Raw genomic sequence first — 27,978 nt, forward strand, 5'->3', positions numbered from 1 at the left:
GGTTAGCTCGTCTCTATGTCGGATTCTTCCTACAATATTAAAATGACTGGTATCTATGTGTGTTTTGCAACTTTTACTGTGATTTCTTATGTTAGATTGTTTTGGATTTGATAGTCGACAACCTGTTCAATAGCTAATTCCTTGATGAGAGGAAATTCGGACTTTTAGCAGCCTCCTGGTGCAACCGATGTAAGTGCCAAGATCACATCTGGGACAATTATACTTATAAACGACACCGGAGGCAAACAGGGGGCTGATCTTATGCTTGACTTGGAAGAGCGAGCAGATAGTTCGGGGATTTATGGGAATTAGTTTCAAATCAAGGGCAGGCAATTGCTCATTGAATAGGTTGATGCATTTTTTCCTAAATTTATTATTATGGAGAAAGGAAAATCTAGCAAACATACGGAGCTTAGATTAAGTAGCTTATTAAGGAATCTTTGAAAAATTGCTGGAGGGAAATAATTATCCTTGAAGTAATCCGCAAGGAAAGTCACTTCAGTATGAAAGGTAGACCAGCTTGATGTCAAATTGATGGCTCTATGGAGGAGAGTTGACACGGAATTCAGTTTGAAGTTAAAAAAACATGAGCTATAAAAATTGGTCCCCAGGCCAGTAAAGGTGCTCTTTCTATAAATACCAGCATGAAAGCCAGACTCGTCCTTGGATATCCTCACATCAAGGAACGGAAGTGAATTCTGTATCTCTGTTTCAACCGTAAATCTAATGTTATGGTGTTGGTTGTTTAAATACTCAAGAAAGGTATCAGCATGGTAATTACATCTGAACAAGGTGAAAGTGTCATCGATGTAGCGTCTATAAAAGAGTGGGCGGAAATTAGGTGGGCATACATCTAAAGCTCGCTCCTCCAGGAAGCACATAAATATGTTGGCAAAAGTAGGACCCAGAGGGCTTCACATGGCCATCCCCTCAGTCTGCTTAAAAATCGTATTATTAAAAACAAAGGGCGTATCCAGCACGGCTAATTCTAAAAGCAACTTGAATTGAGTTCTATTAAAATTGTTGTACAAGCAATCGTCAGTGGGAAATAGCCTGTCTAAAATGATGTTGATAGTCTCGACAACGGGAACATTTGTAAACAGAGATTCCACGTCAAAGCTCGCCATGTACAGATCCGAGTCCTGCGTGATAATGTCATCTTTAAAGGAGGCCGAGTTTATTAATGTGTATTTGTTGTGAGTCAGTGGTTGGAGTAAAGGGACAAGAAATTTGGCGAGTTTATAGCTAGCAGTGTTAATGGAGGAAAGGATGGGTCTCAAAGGAATTCCTTCTTTGTGTATCTTTGGTAGTCCGTACATAAGTCCATATGTAGATCCTGTTACAAAAAGGTCTTGATACGTATTTTCACCTATTGCTTTGGTTTGTTTTAGTGTTCTAAGAAATCTGGTGATTTTATCTTCGGGTTTAGTAATATTGTAAAGGTCTGGGTCACCAACTTTGGTAAATTTTGAGGAGTCGTTTAAAATGACTACATACAAAAAATGAATGACATTTTAAACGGCTCTTCAAAGAGCAGGGGGGGGGGGGACAATGAGCCTTGCGCTAGCGAATTATCCCCGTCACCTAATGAACGGAGTAATCTTAGGTTCCCAGAAGGAAAAAACTGTTATTCCATCAACTCTGCAGGGTCTAACTAAGTACAGTAGTAATAGCCCAAGAGTGATGAGACACTATCTATGCCGTCAAGGAGAGTGATCTCTAGAGCAGCTCCCTCTCAGGAAGATGCTGGTGAACTAGAAGCCTAGAATGGAGTTGGCTTATGGTGATCACTAGACTGACTAGTGAACGTCAGGCAGCAAAATGGCCAGCAAGCGAAAACGACCCACTACCGCCGTGTAGGACAATGAATGACTAGCTGGTGAAAATAAAAACAGTGAACAGTGTGATTGATAAGCAACCATGATAGTCTACCCGTTGAAAAACTGCGATTGGTAGCCGACAAATCAGAGATCTGGATAATCCAAAATCTAACGAATTGGTCAGGATCGTTTCACTTGAGACTGTGCTCATGATCATGACAGCCTCATTCTAGGTCTTGAATAAACCCCTCGTGTGAACTCATGAGAGTCCTGTTCATGATTGTAAGCGTCTACTACGTGAGTGCCTCGCACAAGAGCGAGAGCGTCTTGCATCGAGCATCAGCTCCTCACACGAGAGCTTCTTGCTCATGAGTGCAAGATATCTAATAACCCTTTCACCCCCAGGCTATTTGGAAATTTCCAACCCTTAACCCCCATGGGGGTTATTTTTTTTCCCAGCACATTTTGCAGTATATTTTTTTTAAATTGCAGTAATAGCCTTAATTTTTGTCATAGAGAGGTCAGGTTGGCCTCATTCTCTTGGAAAATGCCTGAATTTTCTCAAAAAAATTATCAAAATATGAAAAAATATTTATACCATTTTTTTGCAAGGACGTACCGGTACGTCCATGGAGGTAAAGGGATGGCTTTTGTGAAATGTACCAGTACGTCCTTTGGGGGTAAAAGGGTTAAAAGCATGAGCATCTCATACGAGAGTGTGAGCGTCTTGCATAAGAGCGCGAGCTTTCTGCACGAGTCCCGAATAAGAGCGTGAGCGTCTAGCACGAAAGCAAGAGCGTCTCGCTTGAGAGCCTGAGTATTTCACACAAAAGTGAGAGCATCTCGCTTGAGAACATCTCGCTTGAGAGTGTCTAGCAGAGGCACATGCCACGAGCGTCTTGCTCATGACCAAGAGTGTAACTCACAATCGTGAGCTTGAGCGCAAACGTGAGTGTTTCGCTCGAGAGCATGAGCGCGATCGTGAGCGTCTCACTCGTAAATGTGAGCGAACATGAGTGTCTCGCTCATCGGCGTGAGCATGATTATAAGCGCCTCATTCGTCAGCGTGAGCGCGATCGTGCATTCCCAAAGATTGAAGAATGAATAGGGTCGCAATCGAGGTTACAAGTGTCTCGCTCGTGATCACTAGCATGTAACCCACGAGCATGAGCCTAAGCGTTAACTTGAGTGTCTGGTTCACGATCACAAGCGTCTAGCTCGTGATCAAGACCATAAAGCGCTCGAGACCACGAGCATTGTGAGCTCGCATCCGTGAGTGTATAACTCAGGATCTTGAGTGTGAGCGCAAACATGCGCAAAAGTTGTAAAAAGACTCTTCCTCAGAAGGAGAACATCTTACACTTGGAGGCAAATCTCCGAGCAGCACTCTGTTTCCTTACAACGAGTTCTATCTCCAAGGATGATTAACAAAGTGTTGCTGGAGAAGAAAGCCAAGGCTTAATACTGAGTTGTCCCTGAAGGGATTTCCCTAACGGGAATTCTGCCGGCGTAATCTCACGAAAGGGAAGCCGAACAGGCGTTCTTCCACAAGAAGAAGAACGCCGAGATCATGATAACCTACGATAACTGTGGTTATCAATGATCGTCACAAAAGACACCCTAATAGGTGCCTACCATTTGATTGTCGCGAACGACAACCTGACCGAACAGGATGACAAGGCGATGAGTCTCGCCCCTGCGAACATTGAACAGAATAAATTCTGAACTTATCAATGGATTGTCAGGCAACGACATCCTGACCGACAAGGAAGATGAGACGATGAGTCTAACCCTTGCGGATCATTGAACAGAATAAAATTCTGATTGCATCATTGGAATGTTGCGAACGACATCTTGACCGACCAAGAAGACAAGGTGATGAGTCTTGCCCCTGCGATCGTTAAGGAGAACAAAATACGGTGATTCGGCAATTGTCTTGCAAGCCGTTGGTAAACGATTGTCCTTGATCTCGCAATCCTCAACAGGCGGAAGCTGCATACGCGCTGAAACATTGCCTGTATGGAGAGAGAGAAAAATTGCTGAATGATGGGAGACAACAAGATCGGCAAGGAGAGAAGACTCGTTGTCATCAGAAGTCAAAGGAAGGGCGAATGGGAGTAGACCTAATCAACAGCTAAGATGTCAGCCGTAGCCACAGCCACCAACTTCCCACCCGATGTTGTCATGAAGAACTGCGGAAAAAATAAATTGAGGATTAAAAGTTCCTCCCATCCAAGGGGGAACAAATAAACCCACCACGCGAATGGGAAAGGTAACCCCAAGAGGAGTCATCAAAGCAGAGGAATCCTTCCGATAACTCTGCAAAACGAATATCGATATCTGGAACCACCACATTACTCTGCAATGGTGCTTCGCATAGAAACACAAGTCACATCTGTAAAGAAAAGAATGAGCGTAAAGAAATAGTGGTAAGTGGCTAAACCTTGAACGGAGAGAGAGGAGACGTCTGCTCTCGACTAGCCAAAAGTAAAAAGTGATGTGGTTAATTGAACTGCGAGTAGATATAGGTGGCTGGTAGCCCCAAACCATCCCCCTACCTACCCACTGGTTAGGTAGGGTTGCCACCTCACACTTAAAATTTAATGACTGCCTTCCAGCTGCGCTAGAAGTTATATCCACATAAATAGTGGAAGTTTTGTTAGTATGGGAACAATTATAAGTTAACATCTAATTGCTTGTGATAAAGACAAAGAGATAAAAAATCTAGAACCTTAACAAAGGTAAGACATTTCTTTTATAGAGCCTGCATTTTACAAAAGGAAAAGCTCTTATCCAACGAAATATGATATAGATTATTTTATGACTTTTTCTTGAAATAGCACAAACCTAAATAATGAAAGTACAGTAGAAAAAAAGGACATAGAAAATTTAGATCTTACCACAATTCACTTCATCGTCTCCATCACGACAATTAGCTATACCATCACAGAAATACTGTCTTTCAATGCACTCATTGTCTCTACACTGTTAAAAGAAAAGTTTTTATTATATCAAACTGAAAATCCCCTACAGAAAAAGTCTTCAAACTTTATGTAATCCAAACTAAAATCTCAATCAATGGTGACAGCTAAAACAGTCCACAAAACTAAATAACCAATTTTTCTTTTACCTTGAAATTATCAAAACAGTTATTTTCAACACATTGTAATTCATCCGATCCATCAGAACAATCTGGAATGGAGTTGCATCGAGCAGTGTAAGGGATCCTGGAACCCATTTCAATAAAGTAACCCATAACTGGTAAAGTAAAATTCTCTAAGAAAATGAGAATTCAATGAATTGGACATATAAAAACTAGAAATTTTAATGTAATATATAACATACGTTGAAGCATAATGTCCATGTGAATAGGCTAAACAAAATGTAAACAAATTACAAACAATAACCAAAAACTTAATTACAGTACTGTATATTACAGACATTTTTAACCAACCTTCCATACAATTAACTTTTAGCTGAGGAGACATTGAGGACAGAGGGGTTGTCAAAGTTTCTTCATAAAAATCTCTAGTGTGGTTTTCTTCTGCCCCACTAACAACCAAAGATTCATTCGCTTTTGTTGACAATTCATGAGAACTAGAATTGCCTGAATCAGCTATAATTCCAATCATTCCTAAATCAGAGCTAGTATCGAGAATGGTATCAATGATTATTGGCAAACCATCATTATTATTATCATGAATTCTACTTTCATTAGAATGAGGGCTTAAGGCCTTTGTGTCATCGGAAATGCTTTCTTGTGTCCCTCCTTCATAAATTTTTGGATTATTTTGTTCTTCATTAATTTTCTGCTGAGTTGTACTCGTTAAGGTTGTCTTAACTGATGAGGAAGACTTATCTTCCAATACAGTCACTTCTTTCATATCTAACTCTTTTTGTTCACTAGGCACTTTGGAAACATCTATTGCTGGATCTCCTGATGTAGCTATTACAGTAGATTGCTGAGTGGTAGTTTTCGAAGTTGTGACATCAGGAGACTGGCTAGATATATTGGTCTGGGCTGTGGACACATTTGCATCAAGATGAGAATTTTCTTGTAGTGTATGGTTAAAAGTATTTTCTATTCCTTCATTATCATGAAATGAAATACCATCAGTTACTGTGGAAGAACTGTTATCAATAGTCTGGAGGGACTCTTCAAATGAACTCGTATTTAGGTATTTAGACTAGGCATATCCATTGTTTCCAAATGTGCATCACCTGAAGAGGCCCCTGGTCTGAGATCTGAGAAATCTTGAGAGGGCAACTCCCATGAAGAATTTGCGAATACCTCTTGCGTTTCAAAACGAGCGCCTGGTGACACAAAACCTTCATAAAACTTGCCAGTCAGATTTGGAAGTGGTTGCTCTGCAACAAGAGTACCATTAATCGTAAATGGAGCTGCATGATGAGTTTCATTGTGCAATGTCGTTTCATTGGCGACCTTAAAATCTGCATCTGGAGTAAATATGGTTGCATTATGCTTTGTGGCATTCATACTACCAGGAGTATCATTGGATGTTTCTGTAAGAGGGACAGTTGTATTGTAGCAGGATGGACACAAAAGCAACTCACTCCCATACCCTTGATCACAGACAAATTATCCCACAACACAAACTTTTCCCTTACTTTTACTTCGACTGGACTACTGAACATAGGGGACAGTAAAACAAAACATAACCTTAAAGCTATATTTCTTAAAAATTAAACACAACCCAATAAAATCACACTTATCATTGATCATGAACTTAACACTAAGACAAAAATAACAAACTTTTTAAATATCTGTGCTTGTGGGTACCGAGAACTCGCCAATAATCAGAGAAACTATCCTTTTACAATACCCAACACTGACAGTCCACACACTACCAAAAAACACACTGGAAAACTAAAATAAATCACTCAACACTGTAACACCAATCATATTCCATAACCCAGCAAAAAATTATCAAAACTTAGCACCAAACCACGAGAGAAAACTCTTTAAATGCTTAATATACGTTTGTGTGTGGCCACCTATCGTCCACACACTAGCAACAGTCCAGTTCTTAGCCTATATCCCACTGCCGCAACTTTGTGACAAACAATATCGTACAGCCAATTCGACTGTGCAATCACTTAAACGGTGGTCCTCATTATCCTCGTCATCATCATAAAGGAAACAATTATTTTACAGCTGGGTCATCAATGCTCAAAATTCTAAACATCTGCAGTGTATTCTTACATTTATTGTACGGTTGTAAAGATATATCTTTATGCTTTTCGTATATTTCTGTTTGTACTGAAAAGTACATTGTGTCTTTTGTTTACTTTGGTGGTGGTTGGAACTATGGGCATTTGTTGAATGGTAATTTGTTTTATGGTTATAGGATAATTTGCGACTTTGTTTACTATTGAGCCTGAATAGTTCTTTAAACTGACTGTTTGACAATTAAATATCCACTTACTCTGCCTTTTGAGTATTTATATTCAGCGGTCCAGAATCCAGGGGGCAGATTCCAGTAAGACAGATTCCCAGCGGGGTAGAGTCAGAGACCAACACAGAAAGCAGTCCGGAAAGGATATTTTCTGACAATTCTTTACCCTGAAGTTTTCAAGTGTCATGGAGCGATAAACTCCACCTAGGCCGAGCGATAGGAATTCATGTTCAGAGAGGCAACACGAGCAACTGGACTTATCAACTATCCACGAAAGACCAGGATCTAAAGAAACGTAAGTCAGTTGAGAGACCTTATGCAGGCTCAATAGGATTGATCTGCTTCTTAGACATAATTTACGCTTGTTATAGTTTAAATTATGGTCGCCAACACATCAAAAAAATTAAAGTAAAGGATTTTAGCATTGTAATTACCATTATACTTGTGCCTTTGGTTTGTAAACCAATGGAGTTTCATTTCGACTAAGATTAACTACGAACGTAATTTATATATTGTTTTTCTTATTTAGTAACGAGTGTTCATTTACGAAATTTACGTTTTCACGAAGCTAGCTTGCTGAATTTCATTCCCTTCACGTTAAATTTGTCGATTAATTTCTTACGTTAAATTGATTCTTTTCAAGAGGTGTATATTCTTTTTAATTATTATTTTAGGTCCTTTACATATGGTAGATGAGTTACTGTGGAGAGGAAGTGATGCATACATCCGAAGACAGCTTTTCGGGTGATTTCCTCTCAAGACGAGAAATGGCAGTTCAACATTTATAATTTCACTTATTAAACTCAATAGTTTTCTTTGTTGTTGGTTTAAATCTTCACTGTCAATTCATAATTTTTACCATATGGCGCCTGAACAGGGACTTGTTGGTTATTTGCTAGTTGTTGCCGTTTCTCCGTCCTTTGTTTTCTTATCCGCTCGGCCATTCGAAATTGTTTTGGTGATTTAGGGTTGTTTTTAACGACTGGTTACTTTTAGTTAGAGGTCTTAACGACTTTTCATTGTGCCCCTTGAGCAGTTTTCTGTCGGGAGGTCTAGTTCAATTTTTTTTTGAGTGAGTCATTTGTGACTTTCTAGATTATATTAATTTCATTAGGTTTGTAAGGGGATCGCAGGCATGTCAAAAGACTTGAAATTTCTGATTAGCTCTAGGGCTAACTATCGAGGACAGGTCAACCGTATTCATTCTGAATTAGACAGTTTTGGTAATAACACTCCTTGGGAGAGAGACTGCCTTGTTAGTAAATTGAAAAGACTCAAGGATGAGCTTGAAAAGGCCGACTCGGTCATTCGAACCCTGAGATGGGAGTTAAACTCAGAGGATGAGACGAAAGCCATAGCTGAAAATGATAAAGAAATTGCAAAATGTTCTAAGTATGAAGATAGGATCAATGAATGTTTGTCTACTCTGTCTCATCTGGCTACATCCAGTCCAAATCCTTCCAGTCTGGAAGTTTCTGGAAGCACATTGAACAGCATGCTTAAGAACGCAACTGCCCCTTTACCTAAATTCACAAGTGAAGAGGGAGAGGATCTTATTAGGTTTTTTCAGCAATTTGAAGATACGATGAAACGTTTCAATTATTCTGACTACGATAATTTCTTACTTTTGAAACAGCAAATTTCAGGGCGTGCCTTGTCTTTGATAAATTCCCTGGACAGCATACAGCATTCTTATGACGTAGCAAGAGATCTTTTGTTGAATGGTTTAGCCTCTCCCGTCACTAGAAAATTCAATGTCATCAAACAAATGTCGAATCTGAAACTTGATTACAATACAGAACCATTTGAGTACATTGGGAAAATTAATTCTATTTGCGGATCCATTAGCACTTTAAAAATAACCTCAGAGGATATTTTACAGTATTTTGCCTAGCATGGTTTAAATGAGAACTTCCAATCTCATTTAATTCATAACACCAACGAAACCAGTCCATCTCTGAATCAGATACCAGATAAATTTTTTGAAGCCACTGAAAGGTATTTAACCAGTCAACGACAGTATAAAATTAAGCAGAGAGCAAGAGAACTTTGTCCTAAGAGAGCTACGAGTTTTGCTGCAAATGTTGATTACCAAACAGGCCCGTCACTGAACGTTTTCAAAGTGTGTCCTTTATGTAATGAGGATGGTGACTCCTCACATCCCATTCACAAGTGTGAAAAGTATCCTGAACCTAGGTTAAAAATCAACAAGCTAAGAAATTTTAAGGCTTGTATAAAATGCGGCAGGTTGGATCATAATGAGGATACCTGCAAATTTCACTTCCGGAAACGTTGCGATTGTGGCGCTTGGCACTTCAAATTTCTATGCATGGGCCAAGAAAGCAGTGGAGTCCTGAGGGATAGTGGCCAAAGTAATGTAAAACTGAAAAAGGAAAATTCTAAACAAAGTGATAGAGTTGTGAAGGAGAGTAATTCAAGCATATTTTTTGAGAAATTTTCCGAGTCGTTCAAGGTCACAGACTGTATTCACGCAATACACCCTACCTTTTCTTGCATTCTTCAGGGAGAGACAAAGATTCGTTGCATGAGGGACAGCGGGTGTCAGTCAAACTTCATATTACAGGAGAGGGCAAAGTATGAAAACTTGCCTGTGTAAAGTACCAGCCTTCTTCATTAATTAAACGGATCCGTGTACATATTGTATATACCTAAATGAATAACGAATGGTAACCTTCTTTCGTAAAGTACGAAATTCTGAAATTAAGTTAAAATGTAGCTCTCCAGTATCCTTGTGAAACCTACCTTCTGATTCCCCCTCCTGTCTCTTTCTCTTAACTCCCCCTCTCTCCCCATCCCCACCTCACGTTTACCTTTGCTCTGGCTTATTTGCCACTTGTGTGTCTCGCCCCGGCTCCTGCCTCGTAAACACTTGTAAAGAACTTCTCTGTATATTGTGAGTACGGTTATTATACCATTTGATATTTTGGATTTGGCATTGGGCAGAATATTTAGTTTTTTTGTTATGTTGGTTATGTTAATTAATTGGTAATATTTTGATATGTGAAGTTTTGTTAATTAAATGTAATTGTTTTATTGTTTTTTCCATATAACCTATTGTTAATTTTGTGGATTTAACTTGAACCTTGACAATTGGGGGCCTGTGTCCGGGATCTACTTAATTTGAAATTAAATTCTGCCCAAATCCATTTCAACGTAACATTTTGTATTCAGATCGTGGGATATGATTATCATGTGTTGAGTATTTAATGTTACAGTGCGCAAGTAATTCAGTGATGTTTCAACAGTGATACCGTAATCCTTTTAGAGTAAGCTTTATTTTCATTTAACGAGGTATCTCTATTGTTCTGTCTGCGAGCCACCATCGACTTAAGTGTCTTTAAACTTTAATTACGGTTGTAACTAAGCCAATATAGTTTATAATCGGGTCTTGAGCACTGATTAACCACTTTCGTTGTATTTGGAGCATTCAGCGGAAAATCTTAAGGTAACATATTTCGCTTAGCGGCCGTCGACATGGGTAGTTCGGTAAATGCTCGTTATAACTAATTATCCTTGTCCGAAGCATTCTTTTCCGGGGTGTTAACTTCAGAATTCGCTTCCAAGTTTCCATTGTGCACATTTATTATGATTTCAAGTGTTTAACACAGTATATGGTGTAGACTATATATCCTACTTTCAGAAGTAACAATTGTTTACAAGGTGTTACTAACAGGTAGACGTCTCTTAACTCAAAATGCCGCTCTTTAGTGTTGATTATTTTCATAGTGACCCAGAGTCACACCTGACTTCCATTGTTGTCGCTAATAAGAGTGAACTTTTGTTGTTAGCAGCTAGATTTGGGGTAGCTCTTCCTCCTAATGCAAAGAAGGGTGTAGTACGTAATTACATAGTAGAGCATTGTATAAGTGAAGACCTAGTGGATAGTTCTGAGGGCAGCAAATATATCGTAGACGTGGGTGATAAATCGTCGGATGTAGAGTATATGAAGCTGGCTATTCAGTTAGAGCAAACGAAAAGGGAAACCATAAATGCTGAACTAGAGAAGAAAAAGGAAACCATAAATGCTGAACTAGAGAAGAAAAAGAGAGAGTTGGAAATAGAAAATCAGGCTTTATTAGAAAGACAGCAAAAGGAATTGGAGTTTGTTCAAGCTAAATTAGTCTATGAAGCTCGTGTAGCTCAGCAAGTGGAAGAGAGTAAAATTAGGTTAGCTATGGAAAATAAAGAATGAAAATTAGAACTAGAAGCTAGGCAACCAATGAAATTTGATATGACTAGATGCATCAAGTTAGTTCCTAAGTTCGATGAGACTGAAGTTGACGTGTTTTTTAAGAATTTCGAAGACTTGGCTTCTTACATGAAATGGCCTCTTGAACAATGGGTGTGGCTTATTAAGCCTAAGTTGGTCGGGAAGGCTGCCACTGTTGTTGGTAGTCTGGTAGGCGAATCGAGCTATGTGGTAATCAAAAAAGCTGTTTTAGATGCATATGCTGTAACTAGTGAAGGTTATCGTCAAAAGTTTCGTAATTATGTAAAGCCCCATATTAAGACTTGGACTGAATTTGCTGCAGAAAAATTAAGGTTGTTTAAGAAGTGGCTTGACTCAGAGGATGTAGATACTTATGAGGAATTAATTAATCTCATTGTAAGTGAGGAATTTAAGAGACGTCTCCCTCAAAATATCATGTTGTATATAGCTGATAAGGAAGAGAAGGATCTAAAAAAGGCAGCTGTTTTGGCTGATAATTATTCATTAATACATAAAGGCAGTCTGGGTAATGCAAAACAACATAGAGAAGAACCGCTGGGTGATAAAGATGGGAGGACTGATAGGGGTTTGTTTTGCAATTATTGTAAGAAGGAAGGCCACATGATTAGCAATTGTCCAAATCCTGCATGTAAGAAGGGAAAAGTAACTGAAAACAGAGTTCCAGTTAAGATGTTCCCAGGACACAAATCAGACACTGGTAAAGAGTTTGCAATGCATTGTGTATCACTGGATAAGAATTTGTTTGAAAAATTCATTTGTAACGGTACAATATCATTGCACAGTAATGATAAACCCATTAAAGTAAGAATGTTAAGGGATACAGGTTCAAACCAAAGCATTTTAATTAAGTGTTGTTCCAAATCTCACATTGCTTGATGAAAATGTCATAGTCAGGGATTTAACAGACGCTAAACTATTGCCACTTACAAAAGTGTTCATGGTTTGTCCGTATGTGACTGGTAAAGTAAAAATGGCTGTTAGAGAAGGGAATTTCTCCTTGCCAAATGTACAGGTGTTACTTGGTAACGATCTTGCTGGAGAACTGTTGTTACCCAATCTGATAATGTATGAAACTCCTGGAATAATAGAGGAAAGTGAAAATGAAAAGGAGTCAGAAGTGGAGGGTTGTGTTAATGTGACGACCCGCAGTATGGTTAACAATGATCGAGTGACAGTAAGTGTACCTAACCTTGCAGATAAAGTAAAAATGAACAAGAAAAGCCTTGTTAAGTTACAGAGAGAAGATCCAACTTTAAAGGGTGTTTATAAGCAAGCATTGGAGAAAGGAATGGAAAAGGTACCTGGGTATTACTTTAAGGATGACTTACTTTTCAGGTTATATAGACCTCCTAGGCTGGGTAATGATGAAACATGGAGTGACAGAGAACAGTTAGTAGTCCCTCATGATTTACGTAAAGATTTATTGGAGCTCGCTCATGATGTTTATTCACATTTTGGAATTACTTACTAAAACTTACAACCGTTTAGCTTATGATTTTTTTCTGGCCTAAAATGAAGGCTGATGTTGTAAATTCCATAAAACATTGTCATATTTGTCAAATTGCCGGTAAGCCTGATGAGGTTATACCAAAGGCACCTTTGAATCCTATTATTGTACCTCATGAGCCATTCCATCGAATTATCATAGATTGTGTAGGTCCACTGCCAAAGACAAAGAAAGGCAATCAATATCTTGTGACTATAATGTGCCCTACCTCATGATTTCAGATTGCACTTCCAGTCAGGAATATTTCCTCTAAAAATGTTCTTAACCACTTACTCAAAGTATTTACAACTTACGGGTTTCCTCAGGAAATCCAGTGTGATAGGGGCACTAATTTTACTAGTGATGTTTTTCAGAAAACTATGAATGAGTTATGTGTAAAGCAGTGTCTCTCATCTCCTTATCACCCAGAATCTCAGGGAGCATTAGAACGGCATCATCGGACTTTAAAGTCGTTGCTTAGGAAGTTTTGTATTGAATCTGAATCTGATTGGGATGAAGGCATAGACTATTTACTATTTGTAATTAGGGAAGTACCTTCTGAGTCTCTAGGTGTATCACCTTTTGAAATGCTATATGGTCATAAAGTACGTGGTCCTTTACAAGTAGTTAAAGATAAGTTACTTGATAAGTATAACGTAGAGGCTATAACAGTGAGTCAGTACCTACAGAAATTAAAGGGAAATAATAATAAGATTCATAAATTTGCTCTAAACAACTTGTGTAAAAATCAAGAAGAGATAAAAATTAGGTATGATAAAATCAGTAAAGATAGGAAGTTAAATGTGGGAGATTTAGTCTTGGCCTTCTATCCCATTACTGGTTTTCCTTTTAAAAGTAAGTTTTCTGGCCCTTATGTTATACAGAAACGTTTAAATAATCAGAATTATATCATAAAAACTCCAGATAGACGTAAAAGCACTCCGTTAGTCCATGTCAATATGCTTAAAGAATATCATGCCGATTCCTCTGCTGCTCTATTTTGTTCCAGAGACACTGATATTGTAAAACAAAAGTCCACCACCTTAAATGATGTAAATTCTTTAGGCCTAGATGAAATCCCATCTTGGGCTGACTTTTCTAATAAAGAAATCTTAGAATCTCTTCCCCAGTATCTACAGCACCTAAATGAGGAGCAACGGTGTGATATTGAGAATCTGCTACGACAGTATAAAGATGTACGCAGTGATAATCCCCGATAATGCAGTGTTATTTCTCACCACATCGAGTTATTGCCAGGAACTCGTCCTATAAGACAAAACTACTATCGAATCAATTTTGAAAAACGGAAGGTAATGCAAGAAGAGGTCGAGTATCTACTGAGACATAAACTTGCTGTGCCTAGCAAGCCTCCTTGGGCTTCTCCTTGCTTACTAGTGCCCAAGTCTAATGGTAAGGTCAGGTTATGTACAGACTTTAGAAAATTAAATTCGGTAACCATAAAAGACAGTTATCCCCTACCACGTATTGATGATATACTGGACTCCATTGGTAAGTCGAAATATTTAACCCAAGTCGATATGCTGAAGGGATATTATATAAAGTCCCATTTTCAGGGAGGGCGAAGGAGATGTCCGCTTTTATTACTCCCTTTGGGTTGTTTCAATATGAAAGACTTCCTTTTGGCTTGTGCAACGCACCTGCCACATTTCAGAGAATGGTAAATGATGTCATAAGAGATCTGGATGGGGTTTACGGTTACCTGGATGACATTCTTGTAGTATCTGACACATGGGAGGAACATCTTGGTAAGCTTAAAGCACTTCTTGATAGATTTAGAAGGTTGAGTTTAACAATAAATGTTGCTAAATCAAACTTTGCTAGAGCTCGTGTAAAGTACTTGGGACATGTTATTAGAAGTGGGGAAATCTTGCCTAAAACCACTAACATAGAAGCTCTATTAAATTATCCCATACCTACAAATAGAAAAGAAGTAATGAGATTTATTGGAATGACCTCATATTACCGCAGATTTTGCAAGAATTTCAGTAATGTAGCTCATCCGTTGATAAACTTGACCAGTACTAAGAATAAATTCGTATGGGATTAATCTTGTCAGGACTCCTTCAAACAGATCAAAAGCCTACTTTGCTGTATACCAGTATTAGCAACTCCTGATCCTTCAAAACCTTTTGTTCTCCAGGTAGATGTATGTGAATACGGGGTTGGTGCTGTCCTCCTACAAGAGAAGCCTGAAACTAACTTGCTTCACCCTGTGTCTTACTATTCATGCAGGTTGAAGAAGCACCAAAGGTCGCTATCTACTGTGGAGAAAGAGCTCCGAGCTATAGTACAAGCCTTGCAGAAATATGAAGTCTACGTTTCCACAAAGAACCCCATTACTGTGTACACCGACCACAACCCCCTCGTCTTCTTGAACAGAGCTCGAAATATGAGCCAGAAAATTTTAAGATGGTCTCTCTACTTACAAAACTTCAATATCAGTGTTCAGCACATTCGTGGTCAAGACAATCGTATAGCTGATGCACTGTCAAGAACACCCGTACCAGGGAATATCGTACCTTCATAGGTTACAATCTCTTCAGCGCGGAGGAGATGTAAAGATCCGGCCTTCTTCATTAATTAAACGGATCTGTGTACATATTGTATATACCTAAATAAATAACTAATGGTAACCTTCTTTCGTAAAGTACGAAATTCTGAAATCAAGTTAAAATGTAGCTCTCCAGTATCCTTGTGAAACCTACCTTCTGATTCCCCCTCCTGTCTCTTTCTCTTTACTCCCACCTCTCTCCCCGTCCCCACCTCACGTTTACCTTTGCTCTGACCTATTTGCCACTTGTGTGTCTCGCCCCGGCTCCTGCCTCGTAAACACTTGTAAAGAACTTCTCTGTATATTGTGAGTACGGTTATTATACCATTTGATATTTAGGATTTGGCATTGGGCAGAATATTTAGTTTTTTTGTTATGTTGGTTATGTTAATTAATTGGTAATATTTTGATATGTGAAGTTTTGTTAATTAAATGTAATTGTTTAATTGTTTTTTCCATAGAACCTATTGTTAATTTTGTGGATTTAACTTGAACCTTGACACCTGTCATAAATTCTGATCTCAGAATCAAAATCAATGGTTTTAACTCCTCCAAAGTTTATCATACTAAGTCTTACAAAGTGCCTTTGACGATTGGAGATCATATTTACGAGATTGAAGCAACGGGTGTGCCATCTATTCACACTTCATTGAAATTGCCTGGTTTGCAGGAAGTTGTTCGGGAATTTATGAACAAGGGATATTCCTTGGCTGATGACTTCTTGAAGGAAGGAAAAGATGAAATTAATAACATAGATTTTATTCTTGGGTCAAATTTTGCTTATTTTCTTCCTGAAACAACAGTTTCATTTGGGGGTAATGAGAATGATGCACCGTCGGTTTATTCCTGGACTGCCGCAGGTGTAATGCTAGTGGGTAGCACAGATCAAATTAGGAGCAATTTGAAGCACCTCCCTCCTTGTTTTGGGGAAGAAAAGGGAAAAGCTGAAATGCCTTTGTATACATGTGAGAATCCCTCCCTTTCAAGTCATAATTCTTTAGATCCTCTCCTAGATTGTGATGATCTGACAGAAAGTGAAGGCAGGATAACAATAGTGAACGATGCGGGGAGTATCAACTATGCTTCCTTGGAAAGAGCTACTCAAGAGATACTTGATAAGTGTTGCACAGATACCTTAAATTTCGGCTCCACCGAAGAGGAATGTGCAGAACATTTAGCTTCAACAGGCGTGTGTTCTGGGTCTTTCAAATCCGGCCAAATTACTACTGGTGCAGCCAGTAAGGGAGAACCGGAGCACTTGGTGACTGTGAACAAGTTTTCCAGTTTGTCTAGGCTTGTATCTGTTCATAGGTACGTGTTTAAGTTTATTGGGAGCCTAAAACGCAAACTTTACTCCAGGTATCCTGAGAGGTATGGAAACCTGAGAGTTCTTGACAAAAACTTGTATGCCAGGGCAATGAATTACATAATTAGAATAGTACAGCACATTTATTTTCCCGAGATATTCAGGTATTTTGACAGCGATTCCAAGTTGGTTAAAGATATCCCAAACATTGTTAATCAACTCAATGTATATCCTGATAATGAGGAAATTCTAAGAGTGAAAAGCAAATTCTCAAGATGGAAAAGTGATAAGAATTACAGATTTCCTGTTTTGCTTCCTAGGAATAGCTACATCACAAAATTAATTGTTTTAGATTTGCATGAGAAAATGTATCACTCAGGCTGTTACAAGGTTTTGTCTGAATTAAGAAGACAATTTTGGATTCCACACTGTTTTTCTGTTGTGAAACGCATCCTGCAAGAATGCATACTTTGTAGAAAACTGAAGCAGAGAGCTATTAAACTAAATCAATCTCCCTACCGGTTATTCAGACAAGAACCACCTAGTGTTCCCTTTCGTACAATATTCATAGATCAAATAGGCCCTTACGTTGTACTTTACAATAGCAAAAAGGTGAAGGTCTGGATTCTTTACAAAACTTGCCTTGTGACGAGACCTATTAATTTAAAAGTTTGTCTTGACATGACATCAGGTGAGTTCATTAGAGCTTTACAGCTTCATTCATTTGAATATGGAGTGCCTGAATTATGTTTATCTGATCTTGGTTCATCCTTAGTTGCAGGAGCTAACATAATTACTGACTTTCTGAATGATCCAGTAACCCAGAATTTTTTTGAAGAACAAGGAGTACGTCCATTAAAATTTGAGCAATATTTTAAAGGCCATCATCCTCTTTGGGGATTAGTAGAAGTGTGTGTGAAGATGGTCCGCAGTTGCTTCATTGCTCAATCAAGAAAAATGTTCTTCAATACAGAGATTTTGAGTTTGTGGTTTCACAAACTATTCACCTGGTTAATCGAAGGCCTATTGCTTTCTCGGAAGGTCTAAGAGATACCAGTGATGACGTAATTCCAGACCCTATTACCCCAGAGAAGTTAATACATGGCTTGGACTTAATATCTTTGAATCTTATTAAAGCCATGCAGCCGCTTCACACTAGCAATGATCCTGATTGGTCTTTAAACACTGACCCTATTGATACCATAAGAACAAGTTATGAAAAACTGAAAAAAGTGCGCACACATTTGATAGAAACCTACAATGCAGAATTTTTGAATAATTTGATGACTCAGGCTGTCAATGATAAAAGTAGATATAAGCCGGTTACCCACAAAAAATTACAGGTAGGGGACATTGCACTGATAAAAGAGGAGAATTGCAAACCTACCAATTTCCCATTGGCAGTTGTTAAAGACATTAAAACTAACATAATTGATGAAGTAACTGATGCTGTTCTGCTTAAAGGTAAAAACAGGGAGATGGTTCGACGCCATGTCACCTCTTTAATCTATATATTAACGCGCAAGGAAATGTCGCAATCAAATATTAAAACATTGAAAGATCATATTTCTGATAATACTACCGATCCCACGGCAAACCTGGGGGAAGATAAGCCTCAGAAAAAAGAGAGGCCCAAGAGGAAAGCTGCTTTGCAAAGCATACAAAGGACTCGAGGTATGATCAGTGACATTTGAAAAACCTTTCAGGAACATAACTGTATAAAATTGGGTTTATTAAATGTACATAATTTTGCTCCTTTCACAAATATATGTATATATACATATATTTTCATATATAATTTGGGATTAGTTCTACATCTACTAAGGATATAAATGTAGAACCCTTGGCCTGGAATGTAAAAGAAAAGGCTGAAATTTTTCTGGGTTGTCATTATCAAGCAATACCTTCCAGTCCAAAAAACTCCAAAGTAGTCTAAAGGAGGAATTATAGCCAGCAATAAAAAAGAAAAACGCTTACTAACACGCCTAGCTAACTAAACTATCGCACTACAATCAAAGATAAATAATAAACTTTCTATCATTCATAATCGCGCCTAACAAAGATAAATAGAGGCACTGTACTTACGCTAATACAAAAATCACTTCCAAGCCGGCTGGTAGATGAACAAATAATAATCCAGCATTCAGGACACAACTGACTCGGGCTAGAGTCAAATAGAAAATGAATGGGCTCAAGACATTCATCACCGCCCTATCCTAGATAAAAATGTAAACAAACAACCTCAATTATACCAACAGTCTTTCCCACTACAAACAATCATTACACTAACTACCCCTCGTTCGGTGGCGCACGACGTGGACACACACACACTCTCATTCTCTCTCTCAGCAAAATAGAATTAATCCTCACCAGTATTTTGCCCAGGATTATCACCAGTAGTTGCATTGATCAAAGTTCCATTAACCCTGCCATTTTCTGATACAACAGTAGTGTTACCAACTTCCTCTTTAGAATGAGCAGTTATGGCAGATGAAGTAGCATTTTCCACTTTTTCAGAATCATCAGTGCTAGCTTCCTTATCTTTGTTCGGTGAGACTTCATCTTTGATCAGAATAAGTATACCATCAGATCGAGAGACATCAGCTAAAGTTCCCTTGAATACCACTTTATTCTTTTCATCGTCTGTTTTAAATAGAAAAAACAAAAGATCCTTACATTAGGCCATGATTAACATGAGCAAAAATAAAACTTATCAATGATATAAGGAAAATATTAGCAAAATAGTACCAACTTTAAAAACTGTACACATAAAACTGTTCAAAAGAGGAATGAAAGCTTTACAATATTTTCTTTAAAAAGCCTTAATTCAGTGGAAATAAATGATGAAAACTTGTAAAAAGTTAAACAACGATAACTAAAAACCAGCAGGATATTACGTGCAAGAAGTTTACCTTATAGAGAATTTAAAATAGGAGGAAATTTATATTAAATAAAGTAAGAGCTAAAACAAAGTTTGAGCATTAGGATGATAGTTGGAAGTTTTAAATTGGTTACCCTCTTTGAGATAACTTGAAATAGTGAACTCTTTCTTAAAGAGACAAATTGTCCCACAACACAAACTTTCCCCTTACTTTTACTTCGACTGGACTAATGAACAGAGGGGACAGTAAAACAAAACATAACCTTAAAGCTTTATTTCTTAAAAATTAAACACAACCCAATAAAATCACACTTATTGATCATGAACTGAACACTAGGACAAAAACAACAGACTTTTTAAATATCGGTGCTTGTGGGTACCGAGAACTCGCCAATATAATCAGAGTAACTATCCTTTTACAATACCCAACACTGACAGTCCACACACTACCAAAAAACACACTTAAAGACTAAAATAAGTCACTCAACACTGTAACACCAATCATATTCCATAACCTAGCAAAAAATTATCAAAACTTAGTACCAAACCACGAGAGAAAACTCTTTGAATGCTTAATATACGTTTGTGTGTGGCCACCTATCATCCACACACTAGCAACAGTCCAGTCCTTAGCCTAAATCCCACTGCCGCAACTTTGTGACAAACAATATCGCACAGCCAATTCGACTGTGCAATCACTTAAACGGTGGTCCTCATTATCCTCGTCATCAGGAAAAAATTATTTTACAGCCAGGTCATAAATGCTCAAAATTCTAAACATCCGCAGTGTATTCTTACATTCATTGTACAGTCTCGGTTGTCATTATCAAGCTATTCATATACAGTATACACGGCTGGCAAGTAACACCTTCCAATCCAAAAAATTCCAAAGGAGTCTAAAGGAGGAATTACAGCCAGCAATAAAAAAGAAAAACGCTTACGAACACTCCTAGATAACTAAACTATTGCACTAAAATCAAAGATAAATAATAAACTTCCTATCATTCAAAATCGCACCTAACAAAGATAAATAGAAACACTGTACTTACGCTAATACAAAAATCACTTCCAAGCCGGCTGGTAGATGAACAAATAATAATCCAGCATTCAGGACACAACTGACTCGGGCTACAGTCAAATAGAAAATGAATTCGCCCAAGACATTCGTCACGGCCTAACCTAACTAAAAACGTAAACAAACAACCTCAATTATACCAACAGTCTTTCCCACTACAAACAATCATTACACTAACTACCCCTCGTTCGGTGGCGTGCGACGCGGACACACACACACACACTCTCTCTCTCTCTCTCTCTCTCTCTCTCTCTCTCTCTCTCTCTCTCTCTCTCTCTCTCTCTCTCTCTCTCTCTCTCAGCAAAATAGAATTAATACTCACCAGTATTTTGCCCAGGATTATCACCAGTAGTTGCATTGATCAATGCTCCATTAACCCTGCCATTTTCTGATACAACAGTAGTGTTACCAACTTCCTCTTTAGAATGAGCAGTTATGGCAGATGAAGTAGCATTTACCACTTTTTCAGAATCATCAGTGCTAGCTTCCTTATCTTTGTTCGGTAAGACTTCTGTTTTGATCTGAATAAGTATACTATCAGATCGAGAGACATCAAAGAAAGTTCCCTTGAATTTTACTTTATTCTTTTCATCGTCTGTTTTAAATAGAAAAAATAAAAGATCATTACATAAGGCCATGATTAACATGAGCAAAAATAAAACTTATCAATGATATAAGGAAAACATTAGCAAAATAGTACCAACTTAACAAATATTCATTAAAACCTGTACACATGAAACTGTTCAAAAGAGGAATGTAAGCTTTACAATATTTTCTTTAAAAAGCCTTAATTCAGTGGAAATAAATGATGGAAACTTGTAAAAAGTTAAACAACGATAACTAAAAACCAGCAGGATATTACGTGCAAGAAGTTTACCTTATAGAGAATTTAAAATAGGAGGAAATTTATATTAAGTAAAGTAAGAGCTAAAAGCAAAGTTTGAGCATTAGGATGATAGTTGGAAGTTTTAAATTGGTTGCCCTCTTTGAGATAACTGGAAATAGTGAACTCTTTCTTAAAGAAGTATAAGTACAAAATTTAATAAAGCAAAATTGAGATTTTTTTTTTATAAAAAATAAAATAACTGTAAAACTAACAATATAGGACATTACTATCTCATGTAGAGATAATCAAGAATAAAGGTAACTTGAAAGGTTTTGTGAAGAATATATCAAAATTAGATGAGCAACAGAAGAAATGTTCAATTAGCCTGAATACCAACAAAGCCTGGTACCATGAAAAATAATTCTTATACTGCAAGGGGGGGGGGGAGGGAGGGTGAATCTTTTGCAGCAATTATCATTACAGTATTTCCATAAACTTCCCCTGAACTGATATACACTTTCACCCAGTAATGAAACAAACACACGGGAGTGTTGAGAACCTGCCGACCATCAGCGCAGGGTAGGGCAGCAAGGTAGGGGAGTGGTATCAACACAATGACAACTCCCTTACGGCGGAGGCCGTTAGATACGTTGTCAACAGTAATTAAAGTTAAAAGTATCTAACAACATAAACGTATATTTCCATTTATATATATATATATATATATATATATATATATATATATATATATATATATATATATATATATATATATATATATATATATATATATATATACACACACATATACATGTATAAGATAAATGAAAACACACAAGAGAAAAAAAAATTACAAAAACAATCAAGGCAAGACTTTGCGAGAGAGAACGGCAGCATGTTCGTCCTCTACCGAGCCAAAAAATAAAGTGGTTACTCAGCCGAGAGGTGTGAGTGAGCGGGGTAGCCAGTCTACCCCACCCCCCACCCACTAGCGAGCGGATGGGGTGGTTATCCCTCACTAAAATGATCATGGCTCGTCTTTCAGCTACGCCAAAAGTATACCCCTATAAATAGCGGAGGGTTTGTAGCCACGCCGGAACAAATCTGATTCAAAGGCAGTTTTATAAGATATTTGTTAACCCTGACTTCATCAGTTAATGTACAGTATTTCCTGTTAGCATCCAGTGATATTAGCCTCATTTGAAAAATTTGTGTCTTCAATATACATTATTTTAGAGTTGAAACCAGTTTCAGGAACTAGGTTTCCATCAGGTGGAATTTCACTTCTATTAAAGAGTGTTGTATCTGTAATGAAAAGTGTCTTAGGAATGAAGCCTGTTTCAGGAACAAGGTCATGGCCAGAGGGAGTCTCTTTTCTGTTTACATCCATCCCATTTGTGTGAGCACTATCTGATGATGAATTTGTGACATTCATGATCCCAGTTACACCGGTAAAGTAAAATTCAGTTACTGATTCTAAAGTGATATTCGTAAAATCTGAAGAATCTGACCAAGGAGCATAATCTTGTTCGCGTGTACTATCTGTTACCAGAGAAATTTCTTCCTGATCAGAAAAAAGTTGTTGGAGGAAAATTTCTTTCTGAACTAGGAAACATAGTAAAGTCAATCTCTGTACTCGAATTTTCTCTCTTCCCCATATCCTTATTGAAGATAGTAGTCTCCATGGGACTGCTAAATTCAGAAGTGAATTATATGTGTGACTACCTAAACTTTGTTCAGTATTGAAATCAGTTTGAAAGTTTTCATTTTGCATTTGATCAGTAAACAAATAAATTTCTGACATCAAATTTCTTTTATCAATATCAGTCATTCCATGAAGGAAGCCTGCTCCTGTTGTTAAGTCTCTGTCAAATGGGTGACTGGCTTCAGATTCACTGTTAATACTTAAAGAAGACTCCGTAGTAACAGAGAAACTATTTTTGGATATCCAGTGATTTTTGTTGGTGAGCTCAAACCAGTGGTGGATTCAAAGTCTACATATGTTGTAACTTCAATATTGACAGAGAAAGTAAAATCAGTATTAAAATCTATTCCTGAGGGTAAATCAATTTCTGTTAGATTCTATTTTTTCAGTAAATCCTGTTTCAGTAGGTAAGTTTGTCAAAAGTGTTGAGCCTTTTTCATCATATGGATTAGTAGTATATTCAGTTTCTAACTTTAAGCCTTGTTTGCGTGTTGTTACAATCACTCCACTTTTAGAGTCTACTTCAGTGAAAAATTTCATCCATCTTGAAACATCTTCAGGTACTTCAGAGGTAACTCTGTAAAATTTTAAGTTGTGGTTTCACTAATAAAATTTCTTTCTGAAAATTAATTTATTTTTGTTGCAGTTATATTTAAATCATTGGTAGAATCCATTCTGGAGGCTGAACTTGCCCAACTTGAAGTATCTGTTTCAAATATAAAATTTGTTGATACTGAAATATCAGCTTCAGTAGTAACATCACTTTTAGAATTTGAACCCACTTCATAAATTGTTTCATTAGCAGAATCTCTTTTGGAAGTGTCTTTAGCATTCAAAGTATCTATTTCAGAGATAAACTCTGTAAAACTTGATGTTTGTGTTTCAACAATAACATCAGTTTTTGTGGTTGAATCTAATTTGTATGTTGGTGTGGTTATTTCCACATCTGCAGTAGAATTCATTTTGAAAGTATAACTTGTTTTCCTCCACACATCTGTTTCAGAGGTAAAATCTGTAAAATTTGATGCATCTCTCTTAGTTGAAACATCACTTTCTGTGGTTAAATGTAATTTGTTTGTTGTTCCAATTACTTCTAAATCAGTGGTATCGCTTAATTCGGTCACATAACTTGCCCAACTTGAAATCTCCATTTCAGTAGTAATATCAGTTTCTGTTGTTGAAAATAGATTATATGTTGAACTTGCCTCTAAATCGGTGGTAGAATAAATTTCTGATATAAGACCAATTCCAGTACTCAACTCAGTCTCAGTTGTGAGATCTGTTTCTGTTACCCACTTTGTTCCACTAGATGTATTAATTTCTATAGTTGAATATTTATCACTTAAGGAGTTGTCTGTATCTTCAGTAATATCTGTGAATAAGATAGGGCGTGTACTGTTGGGAAATCCCAGACTAGCAGTGAAATTTGTTGTAACTGGAAAGTTAGTTTTAATTAGGAAAGTGCTAGGATCAGAAGTCTCTTCTGTTTGTGATGTGGAAGCAAAGAAATTAGGTTCTGGTGAGGAATTAGAGATATTCAAATGTAAAGTACTAGAGGGAGAAGAGTTTGTTACTGTTTGCACTGAACTTGATGCTTCAGTTTACTGATTAGTTGATGAAATGTTTGATGTCAAATCTGTGGAATTTTGAAATATAGTATAAATATGTGTAAATCAAAATTATTGTTATTGTAGGAGATCATTAGTAATAAACATACAATATTATTTTCAAGTGGTAAAAATCTAACATGCAAAAAGATTCCCCCAAAAGACTGCATGCATAAAAGGAGTGATTATCAGATTTTCAGTAGGCATAAGGATAGCCTATTTCCTAGATAAATACGGCAAAGTAAGCACTAATTAGATTAATATGATGCACCATTCACATTTACAATGAATAAAAACCCCAGTAGAGAATAGTTAACTATTCCAAAACAATCTGCTGAAGCGGAAATTATTTTTCAATTAACATAACCATTGATTACATTACTATTTTTTGAGGAACTCATCAGAATAATTCAACGATGTTATTTGAAAATATAAATTTTTCTATGCTTTCTTTCTTTATACAAATCTTCATTACACTAAAAAACACTGAGGGCTAATATGCTGTATCTAAAAATTCAATTACTGTATTGTACACTGCTAGGATAAACCCAGGCCATAATCAGGACACATGCATACTTGGTGACAGCTATAAAACCAGAAGCTCTACAGATGTTAAAGGAGATAAAAAAAAGAATAAAAAAAATTTGGTCAGTTACCCCTTTGAGCGCCTTTAGACGTTATTTATGTCTGCCATTTCTACTGCCTTAGTGACATGTGACTTGATCTACGTCCGGTAATTAATTTTTTTTTTTATTTTTCACTTATTTACATGTAGGAAAATTTTACCAACTATGTAATATTATAAATCAATGGAAAGGAAATTTGTTCAGCTATGTGATAATGAATATTGTGATTTCCTATCTTATATAGTTTTTGTGTTAAGATGAGTCAAGTAAAATGTCCAAAAAAGAAAATAAAAAACCTGGGGATTGAGTACCAAATCAATTGACTGGTGCTCAAAGGGTTAAAAATGTCAATGATAAGGTTGCACATCAATAAACATGGGACTTCTGTCCTCCTTTAACCTATAGTAAATATAGTGAATTTACAAGATTTTACCAAAACAGCAATGAGTAGACTATATTAAAGTTAATTACAGTGTAAGCAGTTCCACTTACAACTGTATTCATACAAATAAGGGTATACAAAATACAAATGCTGAAGCACTTAATGTTGAAATTAGTCCTTTCAAACCATTACTGTTTGTGAAAGACATTTCTTCATTATAGTTACTAGCCTACTAACAAATGTAAGTGAAAATTGAAAGTGTGATGCATAAGTATATTTTCTTCATCATAAAAATTATTTCTGTTAAAACCAATTTTCAACTCTGTAACAGAACTATTTCATCTCCTACCATAAAATTCTTGCAAATTAGCTAAGAAGTACAATGTACAGTATTGCATATATTAAAAACTTATCTAGCATTAGCTGATAACTGCTCATTGGTGTCTTCTTATCTTCAGTGAAAGGTATACAAAGTACTGAATGCAATTTTTTGCATGCAAAATAAAGAGGACAATAGTTTTACACTTTCATGTTTTTATGGCACCACATGTTATAATTATGATGAACAACTATGAAGGTGCAAGAGCCAAATGAATGCACTGGAAAAACAGACAAACTTACCAGTTGGATTGTAACATGTCGTCATGTCTTGATCCAAAATCCTCTGGTCAGGACAGGTGCATTCAAACCTCAAAGTGGTTTCTCGGAAAACACAACTATTTGAGCATTGCATTTCTTTGGTTTTACATTTATCTACCAATTCTGTTAAAAGGATAAATATAAGATCAGTAATGATAACAATATATCAAACAGCTATTAACCATAAAAGAGAGTAAATAAAATAAAAACATAGTATAGCATTCATATTCCATAAAAAGTGTTCAAAAGATCTATGTTACATCAAGATTGAAAAACATACTTACCATAAACCTTTATAGAGTCTATATCAATTTCATACTCTTTGAAATTTGGCTCTTCTCTATTGGAAAATGTGGTTTCAAGTATCTGTTGCAGAGTCTTGGTACTCAAAGGTGCTGTCCTGTCTCCCTTTAGATCTCCTAAAAATTTCCAAGCTATTCTGAAGGTACAAAGGATGCTTCCAGGTCTGCCAAAATTAAAGGACATAATATATTACTTGCTTTCTCTCACACAAATTATTTTATTGTAGTTTTATTTTCATATATGTATATGTATATATATATATATATATATATATATATATATATATATATATATATATATATATATATATATATATATATTCTTACAAAGCTGATCTAGTGTAGAGTAAATACAATAGTTTATTCATGATTTTATTTATATTTCATTTGTGCATTGAAGAGATGAAAACCAGGCCATAAAAGGAGCTCCTCTCATGTAGATGTAAGTATTTTATACAAATCATGTAAGACTTTCATTGTGAATTTCATTGTATTCTTTATTCAAGCTAGTATATGTAAATATACGTTATTTTAAAAAATTAACTTTTTATTTCGCGTAACTTTGTTACGAGGTCTTACGTAAAATATTTGAGAGTGTTATTTGATCATAGAAAATATGAACAAGGGCTTATATATATATATATATATATATATATATATATATATATATATATATATATATATATATATATATATATATATCTTACAAAGCTGATCTAGTGTAGAGTAAATACAATAGTTTATTCATGATTTTATTTATATTTCATTTGTGCATTGAAGAGATGATAACCAGCCCATAAAAGGAGCTCCTCTCATGTAGATGTAAGTATTTTATACAAATCATGTAAGACTTTCATCGTGAATTTCATTATATTCTTTATTCAAGCTAATATATGTAAATATACGTTATTTTAAAAAATTAACTTTTTATTTCACGTAACTTTGTTACGAGGCCTTACGTAAGCTATTTGAGAGTGTTATTTGATCATAGAAAATATGAACAAGGGCTTAGGTATTGTTCTTTTATATTTTATTGGGTTTTGTGTCATGTTTTAGAAAGAATGTTCAGTAACATGTGCTTT

At 36.6% G+C, this 27,978-nt stretch overlaps 2 pseudogenes; one reads left to right on the plus strand and one right to left on the minus strand.

The window, feature by feature from the left end:
* LOC137625913 (uncharacterized) overlaps positions 1–27,978 on the plus strand; it is a 455,952-nt pseudogene that overhangs the window by 300,086 nt on the left and 127,888 nt on the right.
* LOC137626007 (uncharacterized) overlaps positions 3,621–27,978 on the minus strand; it is a 45,296-nt pseudogene continuing 20,938 nt past the window's right edge.

This window comes from Palaemon carinicauda, chromosome 33 (genome assembly GCF_036898095.1).
Source record: "Palaemon carinicauda isolate YSFRI2023 chromosome 33, ASM3689809v2, whole genome shotgun sequence".
In the NCBI taxonomy this organism is placed as follows: domain Eukaryota; kingdom Metazoa; phylum Arthropoda; class Malacostraca; order Decapoda; family Palaemonidae; genus Palaemon; species Palaemon carinicauda.